Below are 13,279 nucleotides of genomic sequence, written 5' to 3' on the forward strand. Positions count from 1 at the left end.
CAGTGTACCGAATTCTAAAGCTTTGCAACCTCGGTGGATTCAGTGGGCTACTTCCTTGACGTCCCAGGATGTCACGTTTATTTTTGACGCCGCTTTACGGTCGCAGGAGTATTTACAGTATGAATTTGTTCATCCTGCTCCTTTAGCGATGCGGCCGTTGGAGGATTTCCATTGTATCACTTACACTGATGGTTCGGCGCAGGTTGCGCATGGCTCTAAACATGCCTACGTTTCCGCTTGCGCCATTGTAGTCGGTGCCATGGTGAACGATGAGTTCAAGTCCAGTGTCGTGCACACGCAAACACTAGGGGACTGCACCGCACAATTAGCAGAGCTTCGTGCTCTTATGCTCGCATTGGAGTACGCTGATCCCTGTGTGACGACTTTAATCGTAAGTGATTCTTATTACTGTGTCCAGTCTTACAATGAGAACTTATTCTTTTGGATTCAGAATGATTTTCGTGATTCCAAAGGTAGCACAATAAGACATAAAATGATCTGGGTCCGAGTGGCGGAACTTAAAGATAAGCTGCCGCTCGTGTTTGTGATTCATACTCTCGGCCATCAGCGCGTGGGGGTCCACGCTGTTGGTAATTCGCTTGCTGATGAGGCAGCGAAGTCTGCGGTATCAAAATACTTAGTTGCAGCAGTCACGAGGTCCAAAAGCAAAATAGATGATGACATCTTGGCGGCTGTTGCTGCCACGGAGAAGGGAGGTAAATATCCTGCGGGGTTCCCTTCGAAGTACACATACCACTTAAGTCCCGATAAGGTTCCTTATGTGAAAATTCCTGAAGTTGGCGAACGTCTAGTTCCCAACTCGGATCGCAGAACTTCTCTGATTACAGCGGCTCATAAAGGTGTGGCGTCTGCGCATGCGGGCGTCTCAGCCACTGTAACTCAGCTGCAACAAAGGTTCTGGTGGCGGGGACTGTACAAACAGACGCGCGATTATGTCCTTATGTGTGACATTTGTCAGCAGATTAAGCCTTCTACTGCTGCGCGTCCGCCTCAGACACAGTTGTACATCTCTAATAAACCGCTTGGTTGCGTTTATTTGGATCACTGCGGTCCTTTTTCCTCTGATACTGCGTATAAATACATCTTAGTAGCAGTTGACTCATGCACACGCTTTGTGTGGGTATGGCCGCATCGAAGCGCTGATTCGCGGACTGTCATTAAGGATTTGCGTGTCTTTGTGGGAATCTTTGCCTGTGGTACTTTCCATTCGGACCAGGGTCCGGCTTTCGCCTCTAAGGCGTATAAGGATGCTATGGTTTCGTTGGGAGTCCAAGTCAAGTTTTCAAGTCCCTACAGGCCTGAGGGCAATAGTGTAGTAGAACGAATGAACCGCAACTTAAAGCAATCTTTGACAGCCCGAGTTATAGGCACTGGTAGAAACTGGCTGTCCCACCTCTATGGCGTGCAGCGTGCGCTTAATAATCTCCCTAGAAGGTCTCTGGGTGGGCGGACCCCATACGAAATGCTCTTTGGTATCAAGATGTACGTCCCTGACCTCGATGGTGCAGACTGCCAGGCCCAGGCCGCGGCCTTTGACGTAGATGAACATTGCAATGTTTTACAGGATCTACAAAAGACCAGAGACAGTCTTGCTAAGGAACACTTGCCCTCCACGTCGGATGATGCGTTGCAGATCCCGGTAGTTGGCTGGCTACCCCAAGTTGGAGAACTGGTTCGAGAGAAGATCGATAACAAGAAAGAATTTGGTCCCTCATATCGAGCACCGGTTCGAGTTCTTGGAGTGAAGGGCACAAGAACAGTCATTTTACCACCACTTCCAGGTCGTAAAGAAAACAGATTTATTTCTATTGACAATGTCAAGACACACAGGGTGGCCGATTCTTCATAGCATGACACGGGCTGTATCCTGTCCTTCCATGGTGAGGCACTCTGTGCTGGCTATTACATCTGGTGCAGATCAGGAGGTGTCCCTCGAGATGCCTGCTATATCCGGACCTTTATTAAATACTATTCCTGTTACTAACATTGATGAGTTGACCTATGCAGATCCTGCTGATTTATCTATGTCCGATTTACAAGCTCGTTTGGCTAACCAGTCCAGATTCTCTTTTGACTCTGATTCGGAACTTTCAAAGAAACCATCGACTATTGCAAAATATGCCACGTTGTTTAAAAAACATTTTCTAATTCCACCTTGGACATACGTTTGGCTGATACTATTTTCATTTTATCTTTTTATGTCAATTGGTTTTGTGTTTTATTTTTTCCGCCTGATCGATGGCCATTATGTGAAAGAAAGAACAGGAATTCGGTACCTTAATGGAACATTGGCCCCTCTTTCCTCCTCACATTCAGCACACAGACTAAAAAGAGACTTAAATACAGTAGAGATTACTGCTTGGCCTGTCCTTGATGGGATTGTGTGGGATGCGGTTAGGTTTCAGATACATGGCCCCACAGAAGTTATTAATGTTCCTAATGTGCTTAGAGTAAACATGGGAGATGTGATTAAGCAAGATATTCGTTCTGATGATTGGGATCTTCAGGCCGTAGAAGCATTGTGCTCTGATTTGAAATATTATGCGGCCTTTGATGCTGAGGATTTGTACTTAGATTCTGTCAATTATGGTGATTTGTTTTGTTATCAACATTATGGAAATCATTTCTTACACAAAACAAGTTCCAGGAGGGTTCCTGTGAACTACACACAGTGGGAACATTGTCCTGCTCCTTTACAGGGGAGCTCAAGTACATTTCTGGGAAAATACTCTTATTTTACAGATTTTAATCAATCAAATCCTGAGTCGTTTTATTTTAAAGTGAAACAGAAATTCATGTCCAAAGTTAGACTTACCGATACAAAATTGCTGTATTCGAAGTCCTTTCTAGACAGGTTAGCTAGAGATGGCTATGAGTTATGGAAGGAGGCTATTGACCTTAAATCGGTTTGGGGTACCAAAGATTGGCAGGTACAAGGCACTGAGGCTTTGCATCGTGCATGTCTCATCCCGAATCACATGTTGTTTTTAAATTCTACTATTTCCCAAACAACATGCTTTGCATTGGCTACATCTAAAAAATTAAATACACCTACTATCCCTGATTTGGAAGAATATTTAGGTTGGAGTAATTTCACTACATTGTCCATCAGTGGGATACAAGCACTTTTGCACAATTCCTCCTTTAATATTTCCATTTTTGATCCGGAGGGGTGGCTTTTGTGGCAAAGAAGCTCTGATTCTTGCCAACGTCGTTTTTTAGGTTTGTCTGAAGGTTTTACACACATCAGGGCAGATCCCAGGTTTGAAACAGATCACACTGTTACTACTTATTCAGTAGGCAAATTGTGTCAGAACTGGTTACCACATTCCACTTTGGCTGCAGTTAAACTGCATCTGTCCCAGTTGAATGAGAATATAGAGCTAAATGATTTTATAAAAGGCCCGGCTAGGGGTAGATCTAAACGCTGGCTTTATGCTGTGTACAATGAAATTTGGAAATGTTCACAGATTGAGGCAGCTAAACGCCTGAGAGCTATTGATCAAGCAAATTTGGAAAAAGTGCTTGCAGTGGTCGATAACAGTATTAACATACTTTCTTCCAGGATTTACACGTTGGATAATATTGTTTCTTCTGTTGTTGATATTGTACATGATGAAGTGTCCACGTTATACCATGGTCAAAATCAATTACGTTCTGTAATGCAGTTTGCATGGACCCTACAGACACTTAAGGCTGGTCGAGTTCCCTGGAACTCATTGAACGTTTCGTCCCTTTTCGCCCCTTTTAATCTGACTGGAAAGCAACGCATGCTTTCAATGCGTGATGCGTCATTTTCTATGTTACATATTGAAAAGCTAGAATCCTTACCTTTCTCTGTTGCTGAAACCACTACTGCCACGTGGCTTATTCCTGGATTAATTACATTACCATTTCCCTTATACAAATTTACTAATTGTATGCGGTATATTGCTATAGGACGATATGAACCACTAGGCAATGCATTCCTCCATGAGGCATGGTCATTACCATACACATACAGATGTCTGAAGGATGGAAAAGAAGTGAATCTTAATGGTGAGGAATGCACACAGTCACCTGACCATTCATTAATATGCAGACACATTCAGTTACACGGTTCTTGTAATCAGGACCGGCCAAATTTAGCATGTGTTTTAAAAGGCACGCCAGTTCCAGCAGTAGTTCCCACATTTACATTATTGACTAATGGTAGTTATTTGCTTTTAAACAACGAAGTATGTTGTGGGTTATTAATTGGTGTGGCTTATGTGGTAACTGTATCAGAGCGTGTGGTGTGTTGCAAGAATGTTCTATACCCACCCACGCATGGGGCTTCAGATGTCTCCATCTGGCCACGGATTCCAACCTTGGAAGCGAAGTTCAATGGTTTAAGCGGAATAAGGGCCCTTTTGTCTCAAAAAACAAGTGACCCTGAGTTCGGCCCGGGAAAATTATGTCCTTCACATAGCTAACACACGCACAGAGGTGCAGGCACTTTTAAATACTGACTTGCCGTTTCATTTCTGTGAGCTAGAGCACCAGATCTTTAATGCATCTTCCACGACTGGGCTCGCACATTTTTTAAATTGGTTAGCAGTGGCCTCGTGACTACATTTGAAAAAGTTTTTGGTATCATTCCCACGTTTTTCCATTCTATTTTTTCGAGTTTGTTTGGTGGACTACCTGTTTTACTGGCTGTGGCTGCGGGCATTTTGTTGTTGTTTTTCTTTATAAAACATGGATGCCCATCCTGCGCAAGAAGCCGTTCAACGCCTCCTGACACTGTGCCGTAATCGGATGCTCAATTACTATGGAACATTGCTGCTTGCAGCATTAAGCACGGCTTATAGATTGTCATTTCGGTTCACCGACTTCACGTGTGTCCAACCTGTGTTTCACTGCCTGAGCTGCGAGTTCGATTGGGCCATTGATTTGTGTCTATGCTTGAGGACTGCTCCTGACGTCGATTTTGATCAGCTAATGCGTCCCGTAGTGGCTCACGAGCTGATTTGTTCTGGCGAAAGAGTTATGGCCTTGGCAGAGATAAATGGAGTACTGGGCCAATGGGAGATCTCTGCAGCGGCGCATGCCTTTCTGACACACAGCGTTCTGGTGAACCCACCGAGTTGTCCTCTGACGTTACAGGAGGATCCGATGCTGGAGGAGCACGTATGTTCTTTCCCATTGCTGAATTGGATTGCTGAACTATTTTCGGATGATGGCAGTGATTTCATACTGGAGGCTGTTGCAACTTACTTTGCATATACTGTCCAATCGTGAGATGCCTGGGAGGATTGCTTTGTTATGGAATATGACTTTCCCCTTGCTGGATTGGAGGGATGAACTGTGCTCAATTGATGGAGAGTTCAATCATGTGATGTCGCTGAAATTAACGTCAATGTGGCACATGACTTTGGATATCGGATAAGTGCCTTGTTTTTTCTCTTACAGACATTTGAATTAATGCGACCTGGTCCTACATTTCATATTTTTGAGACCTGGCGGATGACTTTTGGTTCGAAAGTTTTGTTTTTATTTTTAGATTTGAGGCCACTGTAGGCATTCATACATATTCATTCATACATATTTTTTTAGCTTATTTTAGCTCAAGATTATTGAACTTTGCTTTCATTTTATGTATCTGATTTAGTATTGCCTTTTCCCTTATGTTTGACGGTGCTCGGATCAATGGGGGGGTGTCATATGGATACTTCGTTACATATATTGCGTTAAGTTAGCATGAGTGTATTACATGTTTAAACAGCCATTTTTCCTTCGGCTTCAGTTTTGCACACGACACCTACTTGTTGTTGTCGCTTTCACCCTAGAAGCGGTGATGTGATTTATTTGAGAATAATATGTTATTACTATGCTATCAGCTTTGCCTGGTACACTTGGTACAACTGTCTGCACACTGAGAGCTGCACACTCTAAGAATAACCTAACACAAGGTTGCTGGGAGGCCTGATCCTCGCACCACATTAGACATAACACAAATAATGTTGATGCCAACATTTTGGGCTCTAAGCGGGTTTAAGATAGAGTTACACGGAATGAACGTAGACACTTGGTGCTGCGCATGAAGAGAGCTGGTAGCTGTTGATGTGATCTACTCCTACTGACATTTAGAGGTATGGGTCCGCCCTGCTAAAGCCCGAATGAGACCTTCTTAGATATAAAATAATATGCTAAATAGGGTGCGCGAAATATAGGTGATAAAGATTTCTATAGATTTTGCATTGTAACATGCTATCACCTTTTGCTTACTATGGATTAGTGACTATGCTGCTAACTCTGATTTTTATAATCTGCATTTTGGTATTATACAAGATACTGCGTTTGAGAACTTTGCATTGAATAATAAATATTTCAAACTTGCACGTGTGTTCTTTGACTCTCAGTTTTTGGTTTGAAATGATTATATAACGAAAGAGTGTTCATGTGTTCCACGATTCCTGAGGTATTCTAAAGTTCATGTTCTGGTTTGTCTAAGACATGGATCATTTCTTGATCCATGAGACACTGTAGCTAGCTAGGTAAGGGGATTTCTTATACTGAGATGAGTTTTGGATCATCCTAACTCACTGAGGTTCTAAATCTCTATGCACAGTTCTGTGGGAGAACGGAAACCCTGCTACACTATAGAGGGAGTGGTTGGAGCCATTCCACCTTCATGTGTGACTGACCAAGGGTGCCTGTCTAATAATCTTTTGTGGAATTCTATATTATACCTGAGCTTTATACTAAGGCAAGTCTTTGGGCAGGGTGAACCAACAAGTCTCTTACCGCATCAAGGAGGGTTGGTGAGCTTTTCCCTGAGTTTTTAGAAGAACTACAATAATGAACCAGATACATTTAGATGCAATTGAGAAGTGTAACTTCTCTAAGATGCCACTGGCATGTATTCACTAAGTTGCTCCCATGTTACCTACCAAAATTGACTGTTCGAGGCAAAGGAGATTCTCCAAAACACTAAATAAAACGTCATAATTGTATTAATAAAGCAATAAATCGTTGACCTTGTCTAAGTTCGAGCAGAAACTGGGAGGCTTCTTATTATACACACTTGCAGAAGAACACTGGTTTTCAAACCCTGCCTATGGGCCACCTGCAAGGCAGGTGGCTCCCAACACCAGTCTCCTGTAGATAAAAACATTTCATTTTTAGGACAGTTTCCTGAGTACAAGATAATCTTGGTCCACTTGTATTTTTCTCAACCCTCCCATACCTTTTTCAAGATAGGTTGTGGTAGGCTAGAGAGAATAAAAAAGGTAATTATTGTCCAGAAGAATGTCATAGGAAGTTTGTCACACATTGTGAATGGCAGAAACACGTTGCCTTTTATAGAGATGTTTTGTCATGTTATTTAATACCTGTAGAGCGCACAGAGTGTCCCGGCGCTAAAGGCAGTATGTGGGTGAGATGGATTCCCGGGCAGACACGGGCAGTAAATTATTGCTGGAACAGCCAAGTTTTAAGTTGTTTCCTAAAGGTCAATAGGTCAGTAGTCTGTCTGAGTGTTATCGGCAGCCCATTCCAAGTGCGGGGCACCTGCAAGGTGCGACCTCCTCTGCGGGAACAAGCAAATTTAGGCACAATAATCTGATGTTGGTGTGACGATCTTAAGTTTCTGCCAGGAGTATAGTAAGTCACCCGTTTTCTGATGTAGTGGGCCCCTGTGCCACGTAGTGCTTTAGAAGCCAACACAAGAGCCTTGAAAGGAATTCTGCTGCAGATGGGTAACCAATTTAGGTTTTTCAGATGGGAAAAAATCCATACTCTGGTGCCCAGCATGAGAATGGCCCTAGCTAGAGATAAGGTAGATGTCCTAAGATCACATATTAACCCATACTCTTCCAATTTTTATCATTGCAGACAATAGGATCCAAGTTTAACAAAACTATAGTGTGTGTACTAATTGTAATACAATTTTAATGTGCACCACTCCCTTCTGGCACCCAGACAAACACTGGCGCACAGTGAGAGATCTTGATGGGCCACATATTAGCATGTAGTGCTACTGAGGGATCTTCATCCTACATATGTAAAGCATCCATGGAAGTAGAGTATTTCTTTACTTAAAGAACTACCTACCCTTTCTAGTGTTCTGTTAGAGTTTTGTCTTTTTCAGCTCAAAAGATAATTTGTTACTTTTGGCATTTATTCATTTTAGTGCAGCTCAAAAAAGGTCTGTTAAAGGGATTGTGAGCTAAGCTAGCATGAGATGTGGCATGCCTTTTTTGATCAAGATTTGTATCCCATGGTACCTCGGGAGAATCATTTTGGAAGAAAAGAACACTGAGATAACCAGCGGTGAATGGAGTGGAGTAGTCACAACATGATCCCCATAGTTTTGAAGTACATATTTCGGATCTACTTTAGGTGTATTATACGTTCTTGGTGAATCAAATAACAACATTATCCTAACAAGGAAAGTGGGATCTGACTCTTTTTCTATTTTAATTTAAAAAAAATATATCTGTAGCTGGTTGTTAAACAACAGAATGAGTGCATACTGATGGTTAGCTCACGTGGCTGACATTTTAGTCATCGTTATGGTGGTATAACTATGGTCTTCCATTGAAAGCGTAGAGTGCAGTAATGACCACCATTGTGAATGTTTTGTTCCCCATTAATGAGAATGACGTAATATTACAGAGGAACATTCAAGAAACAAATGTTCTAGAAAATAAGTAACTGCTGGCATTCCTGTACTGTGACTCTGTAACTTAAAATGCAACAGATCTAATTTTGTTTTGCAGGCACTCTGAAAATAGTTTGGTGTATTTGGTGAAATATACAATGTGTGCAAAAACATAATGCTAGAAGTGAAAGGCCAATTAATTATCTGATATTCTGTGGCAAGAAAATACTAAAGTTTTGTGGGCAAGCACCGGAAAATATTGAATTGGTGTAGTCTGGCAAAGTCTCAAAACGTCATCTGCTTTCACAAGTGCATAGTTTCTGAATTTGTGTGTAAAACGTTTACTATCCCTTGTTCCTAATAAACCTTGTTTAAATTTGGAAATGTAAATATGCATGGTTTCTTATTTTGGTCCTCAATCACCTTAGGCGTATACCCCCAAGTTTCTGGGCATGATTCAGACCCTGTCCAGCAAAATATATATGCCATGGAATATAATGGTATTGGGGTATCTGACACCTTTGTGATGGAGTAACCTATCCACAAAGATCTAAATTAGGCCCTCTGTCTTTTTACCACCCTCATCTCGTAGGGTTACCACGATAGAGCAGAGAAATGTGCTTGTTCCACCAGAGAACGAAGTATTATATCAACTTTGGGTGTAATCATAGAACAGTTTTTATGTCAGATCTTGTTTCACCCACAGCTTCATACTATTGTACTACAACATTACCCTCTAACCAGCTTCCTCTTTGGCCTTCTGTCTTCCAGTTTAGTGGTGCTCCCTATCTCCACCACCAAGCCTTTATCATAACTTCCTTAATTCCTCCATTGAGGCTGGTTTAAACTCAAGTAGGGCTGCCAAATGTGCCCTCACATGTTTCATCTCTTAAATCTGCTCCCTTAGATTCTGATCTATAATACAAAACATTGGTCCTGGATTGGTGCCCATATTTTGTATTGTACAGCACAGTCTAAGCCAAGCCCGCTCCCTCCATTTGTCACAAAACCCTATGTGCCTCATCATGCTTTTGATTAATGATAACAATTTCGGAGAGCCATCAATCAATTTTTTGATGACCTACCCAGTACATTAGTCAAGGTAAGGTTAAAATCTCCAGCCATTATAACAAGGGTGGAGAAGCTCAGCATATTTAGCAGCATTTTCCTAAGGGGCTTGGATCATCCTTCTCAGGTCCACAGTATCCCACTAAGGTCATACATTTTCAACTTAGAAACGTCCCATCAACTCACCTTATCAGTGACTCTTTCTTTAATACAAGCGTTTGGATGTTTTTTAATCAGAATTTATCAGATTTGGCACCCCCAGTTAGTACTAACATTTTATTTCACACACACACCACCCGCTGTATCCATTTTCTGGAGAGGAACACGTCTGTGCAATCTTCCCTCGTCAGATGGGCCTCGTGCAAGATAATGATATGTGTACAGGAGTCTCTCAAATACTGAAGCAGTCTTGCTCGTCTTCCTTTTACTCACAGGCCATTTACATTCCAAGACAGTATATTTATAAGGGCTGCTATACCTTTGCCTTCTGTCCCCATGTTTGCTATTGAAGGCACAAGCATCAACGGGAATGTTGAATTCCGGGGCATCTGAAGCACCTGAGGGCATTTTTTATTTTTTTTCCATAAGTGATCCCCAACTTGGGCGCTTTCCTCTCCCCAGTTCCCCTCCAACCCTCCTTCGGAGGTCCACCCTGACTTTTTCATAGACAGTGCATAGTTTCTGCATTTGGAGGTAATGATTTAACTATCCTTTGTTCTGAACAAAGCTTGGTTACATGTGGAAATGTAAATATGCATGTTTCTTTTTTATTGTTTATTTCTGGGATACTCAATATTGAAGCTCTAACTAACAGAATGTTCGTCGAATGTGATGTATTGCAATCGATGTTCATGGAATTTTGCAAACACGGGTTGGACTGTACAGTTTTTGTATGCGACAGTTTATAGGACCTTCTTAAAAAATACAGGGCATATTTACAAGGGCTTTAGCTCCGTTTTTTTGGTTTACAAAGCCAAAAAAGCGGAGATAAAACCAGCGCTAAGCATGGGCGAATTTTGCGGATCTCGCGTTCGCGAATTTGCGGATTTTTTTTTTTTGTGTTCGCCCGTGTTTCTGCCAGTTCGCGAGGGTTTTTACAATTTCGCAATTTGCGAACTTACCTGTCGGGTCGCAAGTTTTGCGAACTTGTTGTTTCTACGTGTCCAGCCTGTTTGGGACACTCTTCTTCATCACTGCCACTCTCTGTCACCACTGCCACTCTCTGACTACTCATGCCACCCTCTGGCCCACCCATGCCACCCTCTGTTTCATCACCACACCCTCTGGTTGTCCAGTGTACATTATTTTCGGCAAAGCAAAGCACACCTTCCCTGCCTCAAGTGACCTGAATTAATTTGGGGCTGATTAATGTGTCACAGAATATTTTTTTAGCTGGCACCTGCTTCCTTAGTGCGCCCTGATTAGTGATCTTTTGCACTTGCTAAGTGCTTTCATTGTTGCAAAATTAGTTACAACACCTGCCCTGCCCCAACTGACAATAATGAATTAGGGGCTGATTAATGGATTTTAACTTCCAGCCTGGCTCCTGCTTGTCTCCCTTAGCTGTAATTCAGGACCTTTGTGGCATATGTGTAACTATTCTGAGGTTTAGAGCAGGGTCACATAATAGTTGCAACTGGCAACTGAACTCTGGAGGGGCCCCTCAGGAAGCACTACAGGAAATGGCTACTAATGATGAGCCTGAACTTTTGAACCTGGCAAGTAGTTTCAGTTTTGCTAAGATCGTATTTCTGCAATTTAGCACTTATTCGCGGGCGCGAAGTTGTACTGGGAAGCCGCGAACTCACGCGAACAGTGCGAGCAAAATCCGCTGCTCGCGGATTTGCGGATTTTGCGGGAGATTCGCGAATCTCGCGGATTGCGAATTTCCCGAAAATCCGCAAAATCCGCGAGCGAAACGGATTTTCCGCCCATACCTAACCAGCGCCCTTTTTACAAGAGGATGCTAACATGCATATTCACATGTTAGCACCCTTTTCCCCAACGCCTCCCTCCCTTTGCATCTCCAATGAGATGCAAAGTGGGCGTTAGTGGGCATACCTTAAAGGGACTACCTTGCAAATATCGCTGATGTTTACATCGCAATATTTACAAGGCAGCCCACATGATGTTAGTACACATTAAATTTTGGCGAAAACAGCCGTTTCGCCAAAATCTAACGTCTGCTAAAATCCCGACTTGGCCATCCCTAACATAGGGGGTGGATTATGCTGATATGACCCTATGGGTCATATCAGCATGGTTATCGCCCTTTTGCAGGGAACATCGCTGGAAAACCAGCGGTGTTCCCTGCAAAAGGACGATAGCCTCCCAATCTCTGGAATTTTTATCGCCCTGGAGTACGCTTTGTTATTTACGCGCTACCAGTGCGACAAATACCAGAGATAAATGGCGATAATATAATTATCGCTCAGCACGGCCAGCAATGATCATCGTTGGCCGTTGCTAATATGCCCCAACATTCTTTAAAGCAAACTTACCATTCTCTACAAGTAGTTTAGGGCGCCTCGCTACACATTTCTGTGTTTGAATTGTCTAATTACAAGCAAACAAGAACAAGAAGGCCAGGCGTAATTAGATGAGGAAAATGGTACGGAAGACGCAATTTAAACCAACAAATTGCTTCACAGAATCTGATTACGCTCACGTCAATATAGCTAGTAAAACATTTTTTCAGTGCATGTATGAGACATAACATGTCTCAATGTGTGTTTCTAAATAGCTAAAGTGCTCTTAAGTCAAAATACAAATGAAAAATTGCATGTTCGATGTAGTCTACAAATGGATCAACCAGTTGAGCATACATACATACAGGCATTTCCAATGGAAATCCTAAAGAAAGCCAACTCTTTCAAAAGTGACAATTTTTGAGGTCATTGTGGGATTTTGAATTGTTTGTTCGTGTAATACGTGCTTTTACAATCAAATGAAAAGACTTTAAAGAAATGGGTACTACAGCATTTAGGATTTAGTTGTGATGATGTAATAGAAGGTTTATCTCATCCTGTTAATATGGCCTAGATGCTCTTCCTAAATGTTTCTAACCAACACACCAATGCATGGAAACAATGCACATTCTACGGGGCATATTAGCAAGAACCTTGTTAAAATTGTCGCCGTTTTAGCGTCAGGAAACTGCCGCTAAAACGGCGATAAGGGGCTTGCTAATATGCGCTAAAGAATTCCAATAGAAGCCCAGGTTAGATGTGCAGGACATCTAACCTGGGCTTATATTGGAATTCTATAACGCATATTAGCAAGCCCATTATCGCCGTTTTAGCGGCAGTTTCCTTCCGCTAAAACAGCGACAATTTTAACGAGGTTCTTGCTAATATGCCCGTACGTTTTTGAAAAACTGCTGACACAATTAACGTGTAAAAATCATATCAACAACTGGACAAGAAGCAGGCCTGCTGCCACCAAGGTGAAGCCATCTTGTGTTTACCTTCACCGACGATAGACTAAACAGTGCTGAGTGATTGTTTCTTAAAAAGTGAAACAGAAATAAGTCAGACGAAGGCTTTGTGCTCGTGATGTAGTATC

This window comes from Lissotriton vulgaris, chromosome 3_1, assembly GCF_964263255.1.
Source record: "Lissotriton vulgaris chromosome 3_1, aLisVul1.2, whole genome shotgun sequence".
NCBI lineage: Eukaryota > Metazoa > Chordata > Amphibia > Caudata > Salamandridae > Lissotriton > Lissotriton vulgaris.